Below are 11,853 nucleotides of genomic sequence, written 5' to 3'. Positions count from 1 at the left end.
TGCTTGACACCATCTAAAGCAAATTTGTTTATCTTGGTCTCTTCAGATCACACGACATGGTTCCAGTGATCCATATCCTTGGTCTGTTCATCTCTCCTGAGACCAAGATAAACAAATTTGCTTTAGATGGTGTCAAGCATGTGTGGTGGTAAACAAGTGAGTTTTACAAAAAAGGTGTATCCTCTCATAAGCCAAGCATGGTAGTGGGACTGACATGGTTTGGGGATGCATGAATGCTGTCAACATTGGCAATCTGAAATACACCTAAAAGAAACATGCATGTCAACATGCACTATGACTACTGAAGCAGATCATGATATTCTCCATAGGATTGCATTCAAATCTCACACCAATCTATTTAAGCCAGATGCAGACTCAAAATTTAAAAGTTCAATGCAAAGGAAGGTTGAAACGCACACTGATGACCTCCCTTGTCATCCCTTTTCATTTCGTTTCATTTCGAGACGATTCGAGCCAACATAGCCCCTTCTCTACCGGATTTTAATCTGGGGTGTACTCACTTTTGTGAGTACATGTTCAAACATTAATGGCTGTATTTTGTTTTTTTCTGAGTGAACAAGAAATAATTTAAATATGTTGTTAAAAGGTCACTAATCATTGTGTCAAAGTTACATTTCTGTAATGCTTTGCTATGAAAAGATATACTCAAAAATCTGCAAAACTGTGAGGGGTGTATTCACTTTCGTGATATACTGTATGTATGTATGTATGTATGTATGTACAAACCCCAACTCCGATGAAGTTGGGACGTTTGGTAAACAGTGAATAAAATCAAAATGCTATCATTTTCAAAACATTCAATCTATTAATTAGATGGCGAATAGTGAAAAGACAACATATTAAGTGTTAAAACTGAGAAAAAATATTGTTTTGGGGGACATATGTACTCATTTCTAATTTGATAAATCCAACACGTCTCAAAAGAGTTGGGACGGGGATCAGTGAAATTTAGTAAACATCCAAATAAGATAAAACAACAAAGAAGAACATTTCAAAATGAATTGTACTGACGGACAATATAGGTGTCCAGGTATAATATCATCACAGAGAGGCTGAGTCACTCAGAATTAAAGATGCAAAGGGAATAATTACCATAGTTATTACATACATTTTTGAATTCCCTTTGATTTACCACGATTGAGTGTATATAAGACATATTTTTGTTAATAAAATCATTGTATAGGTTCATGACATCATGAAATATATATTGGCTGTAGTCTCACTCTAATTCCTGGAGTGCTAGAGCTATTGAAAATTGACCATATTAAGAATGCTTAATGCATGAAAATGATACAGGGGTGTAACATTCTCCTAAGCACCTGAGCTCACTTGAAATAGACCCAGAAGACATGGGAAACTGTCCTTTGCTTACAGAAGTCAGCAGAAGTTGTAGAAGTCCATTCTTTTTGACAATAATAGAGCATTGCACATCCTGTGCTACAGTAAAAATGGACCATCCAACTTGTGTTAGTGCAAGCTTCAAAAGTCAGCCTCCATGATGGCATGCGGGTGCAGTAGTGCATTGGTTAAGATGTTCTCACTCATCTGTAGAGTTAAATACAGTGCTGAATGGTATAAATGGGTTTTAAACAGCACGAAAAGCCACTCATGCATTATATTTTGAAGGGAGATATTCGATTACTGCCACATAGTAAGGTCAAATTGCATTCTCTACTATGTTTTAACAGTTTGGCTCCATCATAAGGACCAGCAGGTGATAAAATGGTGGGTTTTTGGTCAAGACCTGTCACACTGTAAGCACTACAGAAAGGAAAACTTTGCAAAACATGACAAGGAATACACCCACCATTTAAGCTGGTGAAATCATGTCCAAGATAGGAATTAACACTGTTTTTTATATGAAATCATCTCATCGGTTAATGTATTTAACTGTTAAGTGTTGTCTTTTGTTTTGTTTTTAGTCTTCCTCGACATTTGCTGCCATTTATTGTCCCCGTCCCAACTCTTTTGAGACGTGTTGGATTTATCAAATTAGAAATGAGTACATATGTCCCCCAAAACAATATTTTTTCTCAGTTTTAACACTTAATATGTTGTCTTTTCACTATTCTCCATCTAATGAATAGATTGAATGTTTTGAAAATGATAGCATTTTGATTTTATTCACTGTTTACCAAACGTCCCAACTTCATCGGAGTTGGGGTTTGTATGTATGTATGTATGTATGTATGTATGTATGTATGTATGTATGTATGTATGTTCATTATTGTGCAACTTCCTGAAAAATGAAAGTAAAAACTAAGTAAATAAAGTAAAACAAAGATGTAAGCAGCTGGACTTCTGAGCCTCCAAGAAGTCAACCAGTTGGTCAGAGCATTTTTCCACATATGCGTCTGAGTGCTGCTGTAGAAGTGATGCTTAAGTGGAGAGATGTAAGATAAAGGTGTACAGATGTTGGTGGGGACACTGTCTTCAACAAGACAGCCTTGCCCAGATCACACCTTCCCTGCAGCGCATGTTAGCCCACAACACACCAAAATGACATGGTCAGTACAGGACACTCTCATCAAATCCTTGCCCACATAACCATCTGCCCAGTTCACACCATCCCTACACTACACTTTTAGCCCATAACACATACACTGAATTTAGGTGTGAGCATCTTGAACTTCTTGCCGTCCAGGTTGTTCCTTTGCCATCATGACAGCCAACAGCAGTGTTTGAATTCCACTGGATGAGACACTAAAAAGCGGAGATGTACAGTAATGTAGGATGGCAACACTCTCTTCAACAACGATAATAACGATAATAAAGACAGGATCAGTCTATAATTGTAAAGCTAGCCTTTGTGTATTCTAACATGGAGACATATAATATCCAAAATAAAATCTGGACAATGACGTAGCCCAGTAGCCTCTGCGCAAAGGAGTTAATGCACGCCGTATCGTCTGAGGCACGCGGTAATAGTCATTGAAAGGTTAATTACCATAGTACTACTCATAGTACTACTCTAGTACTATTACCATAGTACTACTCTACAGGGCCTTTAGTAATGAACTACGACTCGGTCATTGCCATCCTGGTAACAACAAATGTATAACGTTATAAAATATATAATGTATTAATTGATTGACAGTTCAAATCTTCAGACAGCAACTCAACAAAATCTGTAAGGTATCAGATACGTATTGCCACCACTGTTCAACGAGATGTAATATGTAGGCCTATATGTACGTAAGCAGCAACTCATGCAGTTGCTTTGATCAGGGCAGCCATTATGTAATAGGACCGTTGGAGCTCTACTGTGGTAAGTGAAAGCCAGGGAGAGAAGGGATGTGGGACAGCGCAGCGCAGCGCACCCTTTGCACATGCAACCCCTTTCCCTACACCACAGCTTTCATGCAGCACCCTGGCCTGCACAGGACACAGAGAGCTAAGTGGACTACAGACTTCTGGAACGCCAAGATGTCATGGAGTTATATGAGCCGAGGACACATGCAGGCGAAACGAGCAAAGCGAAGAGAGGCAAAATTCACAGAATTCAAAATACACCGCACACCGCATACTGTTCTTTTTTTCTTTTTTTTTTTCTCTGAAAAATAAAGTAAGAAAAATAACAGTAAGCAGTGTGCGATGTCTTTTGAATTTTGATCATTGTTCACCTTCTCCTGCCTCACACCGGCACCTGCATTGCTGAGGGCTTGTGCACAAGGACTCTCTTGAACTTTGAAGGCAAAATTCACAATTCATTGACAACAGAATGAAACATTTATTTGGTTGATTTGATACGCCACATTAGTGGTGTGCTTTGGCACTGCCCTCACGATTTCATTCGATTACGATTCGGGAGGTAGCGATTTGATTTGATTCGATTCGATTTGATTCGATTCGATTCAATTCGATCCGATTCAATTCTACAATGCATTGCAATGCATTACATTTCTACTGAAAGCAAAGCAAATGTTTCATCAGTCATGATGAGGCAATACAATTTGTCAGATCCTGAGCAACAATTTATTGGCTGTTTTCTGTATCAGTCTTGCAGTTTTCAATGCTTTGAAGTGCTTTTATTTAATTTAGCATTCATTTGATCCTGAATTATCCACGGAAGTAATTGAAACATAAAAAAATTGCTGCATCGATTCTGGAACTTGCCGCATATTGGATCGTCCATACCCCACATTGCATTGCATCGCCGAATCGATTATTGTTGACACCACGACACCACACACACACGCACAAAAACATGAATAGAACTGCTTCGAGCAGTAGCAAGATACAGTATAATATGAAGTGGAGTGGAGCAATATGACAATATGGCAAGACATAGGCTAACAGTAGATTTCCTCTGATATGCTTGCCAAGGCAGCAGCTATCATCAATGGAAATGGCAGATGGGAGAGAGAGAGAGAGAGAGAGAGAGAGAGAGAGAGAGAGAGAGAGAGAGAGAGAGAGAGAGAGAGAGAGAGAGAGAGAGAGAGAGAGAGAGAGAGACAAAGAGAGAGATGCAGTTGGACACATATTGCTTGTCAAGGTCAATGTCACACCACCAACATAAATATCAGGCAAGAGCTGAAACACCATGCGTGGGGAGTGCACTACAGCCCACCACGCACGCACGCACACACACACACACGCACACACACACACGCACACGCACACACACACACACACACACACACACACACACACACACACACACACACACACACGCACACACACACACGCACACGCACACACACACACACACACACACACAGCATACATTCATACATAGACATGAGGTCATTCATTTTTACCATCAAGTCACTAATCTAAAACAATCACTTGCCATTGCCTGATTGGGAGCATAATCAGCCGACCAGGGGAGTGGGGAGGTGGGGGGTGGGTGGGGGTGCTAAGCCAAAGGGGGTTGGAGGCTGGGACATTCATTAGGAAGATAAACACTATAGAGGCATTCATTAGGGGCAGAGGGCAGGAGGCGTTTAGCCAGGGGGGGGCTGGGGGATGGGGCTTGGGGGGGTTGGGATTCTCATTAGGCAGAGAAACACTGTAGTAGAGCCCCCATACTCAAATAGCGACCACTGAACCTTTTGTGGCCTGCATACGGGGCATCTCTCTCTCTCTCTCTCTCTGGCCCACGAACAGTTCTGAAAAGTTTTTTTTTTTTTTCAATTTTATGACTTTTGTCCGATTGCGCTGTCTGCTCTTAATTTGACAGAGGTCTGTAGAAATGCTCAGCTGTGCAATTAAACATCTTGTCTCAAATTATACTATGAATGTGTTATAGCGCGTGCACACACACACACTGCGTATATATATGGGGTGGCGTGGTCTTGGAGTTTGGAGTGGGCTGGGGCGGTGTTGAGGTTTAGAGTGGGGTTGGAGTTGAGTGATGTTGGGGCTAGGGCTGCACGGTATCAGAAAAATATGCGATACACGATAACATGACTGTATATCGCGATATCGATATTACTCGCGATATTTAATATATACATATATTTTCCCCTCTCTACTTGCCATTCTACACTTTATCATCTATGAAACAACTGAGAGCAATGTTTTATTTCCAACATTACTTTTATTCTAAAAAAATGTGGCTAACATACAGCATCAACTTAAAATGTCAACCTTTTTAATACCTTTTCACCAAATTGGCTGTTATTAACAATCAAAAAGTAGGTATCACGATATAACCAACTTTTCGATACGTGTATCGCAAGATGAGATATCGCGATATCGATACATTTTCGATGCAGCCCTAGTTGGGACTAGACTGGGGGTTTTCAGCAGAAGGAAGGGTAACACTGTAGGAAAAGGGAATAAATACCAAAATAAATATATAAATAAATACGTCTCTGTGTCAGCGAGTCTGTGTCTGTGTGCCTATGTCTCTGTGTCTGTGAGTCTGTGTCTGTGTGCCTATGTCTCTGTGTCTGCGAGTCTGTGTCTGTGTGCCTATGTCTCTGTGTCTGCGAGTCTGTGTCTGCACCTCTACATCTCTCTGTGTGTCTCTATGATCTGTATCTCTGTGTCTGTGTCTGTGATTCTGTGTGTGTGTGTCTGTGTCATGATCTCTGTGGCTGTGTCTCTGTGTCTGTGAGTCTGTGTCTGTGTCTGTGTCCGGTGTCTGTGAGTCTCTTGTCTGTGTGTCTGTGTCTGTGTCTGTGTCTGTGTCTGTGTCTGTGTCTGTGTCTGTGTCCTGTGTCCGGTGTCCGTGAGTCTCTTGTCTGTGTGTCTGTGTCCCTATGATCTGTATCTGTGTGTCTCCGTGTCTCTGCGTATGTGTCTGTGCCTCGGTGTCTGTGTCTGTGTGTCTGTTTCTCTGTGTCCCTGTGTGTCTGTGTATGTGTGTCTATTTCTCTGTGTCTCTGTGTGCCTATGATCTATGTGTCTGTGACTATGTGGTTGCCTCTTGATATGAATTTCCTCAGAAGTTACTCTGAGTATGACTGAGGAGACTGAAGCTAGAATGTGTGTGTGTGTGTGTGTGTGTGTGTGTGTGTGTGTGTGTGTGTGTGTGTGTGTGTGTGTGTGTGTGTGTGTGTGTGTGTGTGTGTGTGTGTGTGTGTGTGTGTGTGTGTGTGTGTGTGTGTGTGTGTGTGACTGTGGGAATTGAAGCTTACTCTTCCTTCTGGATGGCCGTGACATGACACGAGGAAACCACACACACACACACACACACACACACACACACACACACACACACACACACACACACACACACACACACACACACACACACACTGTCACAACAAGAGGAGAGGGCTGCATTGCATTGCCACAGGGACTTGGTTGGCATGACGTCAGCAGTGAGTTCATGCGGAATTGGGCACCACAAACATAGCTGGGCAAACTAAGCGTCTACTAATTCAGCTGTGTGTGTGTGTGTGTGTGTGTGTGTGTGTGTGTGTGTGTGTGTGTGTGTGTGTGTGTGTGTGTGTGTGTGTGTGTGTGTGTGTGTGTGTGTGTGTGTGTGTGTGTGTGTGTGTGTATGCGTGTGTGAATTGTGCACTGCTAACATAGCTGGGCAAACTAAGCGTCTAATGTGTGTGTGTGTGTGTGTGTGTGTGTGTGTGTGTGTGTGTGTGTGTGTGTGTGTGTGTGTGTGTGTGTGTGTGTGTGTGTGTGTGTGTGTGTGTGTGTGTGTGTGTGTGTGTGTGTGTGTGTGTGTGTGAATTGTGCACTGCTAACATGGCTGGGCAAACTAAAGTATTTAATTCAGCTGAATGGTTGCGACAGCCACTGCCAGACACATCCAAAAGCGGAGGCCGCAATGTGTGTGTGTGTGTGTGTGTGTGTGTGTGTGTGTGTGTGTGTGTGTGTGTGTGTGTGTGTGCGTTAGCGTGTGTGTGTGTGTGTGTGTGTGTTTGAAATGCACGTGTCTTGCATGTGTGTTTCCGATACTCTATTTCTTCCCTTCTCTGTTCATGTCTCTCTCTCTCTCTCTCTCTCTCTCTCTCTCTCTCTCTCTCTCTCTCTCTCTCTCTCTCTCTCTCTTGCTCTCTCTCTGGGAATGCGTCCATTTATAGCGCTGCATAAATGCATCTCTCTGGTGTGTTGTGCCTCTATGTGCTGTGTGCGGTGCTGTGTACACCCTGACTAGCCTATATGACGATGTGCCTATTAGCATCCCACATGATCACTGTTCACTAAACTACTGTATGCAGGCCAGAGGTCAACGGCTATTTCAGTCCAGCCCCTTAGCTGTGTGTGTGCGCGTGTGTATGTGCGCGCGCGCGTGTGTTGTGTGTGTGTGTGTGTGTGTGTGTGTGTGTGTGTGGAGGTGTAGTAGACAGCACGTGTAGGCTGGCTTGAATTCTCAGGAATAGCTTCTTCTTATTTTCAGCCAATGGGCTGACCCATTACCAGCCATACTGTTTCAGCCTATTTGTATTAATAGGCTATCTATTTGCTAGAGGACCTGTCTGTTGTTAAACCACGATTGCTTTCCTTTTTCCAGTGCCACAAACCTCAGGACGAAAAGGGCGTCCCCGTTAGAGCATCACTGTGAATGTGCTGTCAACACAAAACAGTTCCGATTTAAAATCGCTAGGGGGTGCTCTTGTTTGAAGAAAGAACTCCACTCTGCCCTCTCTTCACTGTCGGGCATAAAGTTAAGTTAAACTGAACACAATTTGGTTAACGTTGTAAAGTTGATTTGACTTGAACTTTACTACTTGAGGTTACGTCAAGCAATAGTCACGCGTAAGTGTTATTTAGAACATAACTAAAGGACAGCATCGTGTTCATCCATCTCATCTACTGACTCATGTGGCATTACCTTGAAGTGACATTTGGAGAGAACTTTGGTACCCTCCGCTGCTTTGCGCAACACGTATCCTGACTGGGTCTACACGACAACATGTGTCGTGTTGTTTTCAGTCTTGGGGAATAAATCAGGCGACCGCCATTCTAACGTTGCACTGTATTTGACTTTGAAGATCGATTGTGTTGCTGAGCTGAAGATGTCGTGTATAAGCACCCACCGCATGTTGTAAGGGTAGGTTAGATCACGTTTCTGACACATAACCATGTCGTGACACATGTCAGACGGGTGTGTGTTAAACGGGGATAAACTGAGTCGTTTACTTACCATGTTGACTTCCGACACCATGTCTATGCTGGCGATGTCTATGTTCATGCCCACTCCCACCGGAGCACCTGCAAACCCACACGTCGCCCGCGTTACAACTCACACTCGCAGTCGGCATTAAACAGACAACCCCACCAATACACAGGGATCATTAATCAATACGCAGGCGTTGTGACTGACTGGTCCACAACGTTTTTCCTTGATGAGCTGTAGACACGTGAATGGCATTACAGCAGTCTACGCTACAAGGCAAACAAAGCCGCTGGATTTGGGACTTGCCCCCAGCCTGTGGCCACCCCAAATCTTTAGAGGGGCAACAGCTTTGGGGCATTGGGGAGGGCAGTGGAGTCAGTGCACCTGCTTAACCCGACAGCGATCGTGATCACATTCGTGACAATGACTGACTGTGACTGATGTCATGTTTTGAATAAGTTTCAGTTGTCCAAAATGTGTGCGGAATGGTGACGGGTGCCCGTCTGTCCAGATGCACAGAGATACGCTGTGGCCCAATTAGGCTAATCCGCGGTAGTTAATTGGCAGCCATGTAGCTTTAAGTTCACATTCTCTGGTGCAGACATTCATACAACACAATGCCACAATTACGATTAAGTATATAGAGTTAATGATGTCAGTTACCTCCAAAATCTGGCCTCAAGCGAATGTCATATCCCTTCAACAGTCTATCCACAGTTTCTTTTACCACTGACATATTGCTAGGGTCATTTGCACTAGAGAAAGGAGAAAAATGAACAGGTTAAACGAAGGAGGTAGTGTATAAGATGCATTTTAAACAGAACACTTGATCAATCATGCAATGCAGTGGCAAGAATCAAAACGGCACCACTTACCTTTGCGCGCACACCACGGCAACTACTAAAGGCATTGTCCAAACTCCCAAACACCTCATTTTGCCCCTTCTGAGGATCGTCATAGCTTTTGTTGTGATTTATGTATTTCTGTGAAGACCAGGCGAGATCCAACTTATTCTGGCCAGTGCAGTAATTCCACTACGTGGCGCATGCGCGCACGCTCCACACAACAGCGAGCGCTACTGCTGCGGTCGGTGGAGGCGAGTTTCCCAGGCGGAGGGAGGAAAATTAAAGGGGAAACGGAGGATTCCTCCGAGCTGACGAGTACGAATCAGACAGGCAGGCAGGAATCACCGACATGTCATTCGGAATTTTGTTCACCAGCGAGTTAGAAGAAAAGGAACCATTACCCAACAGTTCATGCTACCCTAGAGACCATATTCACTGTGTTAAAAAAACAAAAAAACAATAAACAGTTTCACAAGGGAGGTGTAGCGCTGCGTGACTGAAATGTAATGAAGATGGATGTCTCTCCAGAGTTAGTGTGGTGGTATGTTCTTGGCATTAGCCACACACACACACACACACACACACACACACACACACACACACACACACACACACACACACACACACACACACACACACACACACACACACACACACACACACACACACACACACACACACACACAGCAGGCTGTGCGCACGGCAAGGGGTGAAGCCTACTCCTACGTGACGCCTACATGGTAGTGAAATATGCATTATAGTATACCATGCCTAGCAACTGCCAAGATCAACTTGACTCATGGAATATATGCGTAATGGACAGTGGAAAGCAACCCATGCTGATAGACCCACCTGTTCTTTTTTTTTTTTTTTTTTTTTTGGGGGGGGGGGGGGGGGTGTCGTTCATTCTTTTTTGTTTGTTTTTTGTGTGTGATTTTTTTTTCCAACAACATGATCTTTAAAAAAAACAACAACAACAACAATAGGCCAGCATTATTTTATTATATTCTAATTTTTACTTCAATGGGTAAAGAAATCTGCACAATTTAATGATGTGTTATAGGCGATAAAATATAATTGCCATAATATCTAATTAACAGTTCATCCACAGTATTGTTCAGTCAGGTAGATTAACTGTAATGTCATTCATTCATTCATTCATTCATTCATTCATTCATTCATTCATTCATTCATTCATTCATTCATTCATTCATTCATTCATTCATTCATTTGTTCATTCGACCATTCATCCATCTGTTCAGTCAGTCAGTCAGTCACTGGTCCAGTCAAGCGTGTATTTATTGAACTGAATACAAGCTCCTCCAGTTGTCTCTCCACTTACTGCTCCACATCATCTCCACAGTAAGGGGTTCTTTCATCCCGTAAGACTAGGGATAGAATGCTGATGACTTTGACAATAGCACATCAATACAATAGTCATCAATAGCCATCACCCCCCAGAAATCTGGTCAGAGGTACCAGGTGTTAAATTAGCTCAGGTGGGGTGGCGGGGCGCCGGGTGAATCTCCTCAGTGATGAGCTCCTCACTGATTGGATAGTTCTGATGAGGTCCTGTCCTAATTGGCTGGTTGTGAATGCCACTGGCTCCATCCTTCACGGTCCAGCTACTTGCTCACCTTCATTTAACCCCAGGATGGCCTCCGCAACCAAGTCAAGTCAAGTCAGCTTTATTTTTTACAGCACATCTACAGACAGCTGAGACCGCAGGGCTTCATCACCGGGAGATTACATAGGACAAATTCAGTCGGAGGTTAAACAAATCAATCAATAATAATTACATAAGAACAAAACAACTCATCATAAACAAAATAAAACAAACTGAAAATGTGGTCCGCCATAGCCGTATGGTTTAATACGGCCTCCGATTTGTAAACAAAACAAAGAATGTCAGAATAAAACCCTAGTAAGAGCAAATTACATGTAATAGCCTACTTGAGAAGAAGTCTTTTTTTTTTGCCTCGCCATTTTCAGTAGGCCTAGGCCTAAATGCTCCTGATATACCCAATCCACATTGAGATGATTTACTAGCAATGTGATTCTGTTATGAAGCAGAAATTTGCGATATCCACAATTAGGCTACGATTCTGGTCCGAAACAAAACGAGTTTGACAACCCTGCTCTAAAGAGATTTTAAATAAAAGCTTGTATTTTTCCTTCATTGATATGACTTGTGGTATAGTCTGGTGATAATGTGTAGTCGGGGTAAGTGGTTAGGGAGTTAGGCTTGTAGCTCAAAGGTTGCCGGTTAGACTCCTGACCCGCCAGGTTGGTGGGGGGAGTAATTAACCTGTGCTCTCCCCCCATCCTCCATGAGGTACCCTAAGCATGGTACAGTCCCACCACACTGCTCCCTTGGAGCACCATCGGGGGCTGACCCCTGTCACAGAGGAGGAATAAATGCAATTTCGTTGTGTGCAGTGTGTCCTTGTGTGCTGT

At 43.1% G+C, this 11,853-nt stretch overlaps 1 pseudogene; it reads right to left on the bottom strand.

Moving 5' to 3' along the window:
• Nucleotides 1-9,598, bottom strand: part of LOC134451737 (gamma-aminobutyric acid receptor subunit beta-2-like) — a 118,872-nt pseudogene extending 109,274 nt beyond the window's left edge.
• Between the last annotated feature and the right edge of the window lie 2,255 nt (nucleotides 9,599-11,853).

Source organism: Engraulis encrasicolus, chromosome 7, assembly GCF_034702125.1.
Source record: "Engraulis encrasicolus isolate BLACKSEA-1 chromosome 7, IST_EnEncr_1.0, whole genome shotgun sequence".
NCBI classification, from domain to species: domain Eukaryota; kingdom Metazoa; phylum Chordata; class Actinopteri; order Clupeiformes; family Engraulidae; genus Engraulis; species Engraulis encrasicolus.
This window is presented reverse-complemented; position numbering and strand designations above follow the sequence as displayed.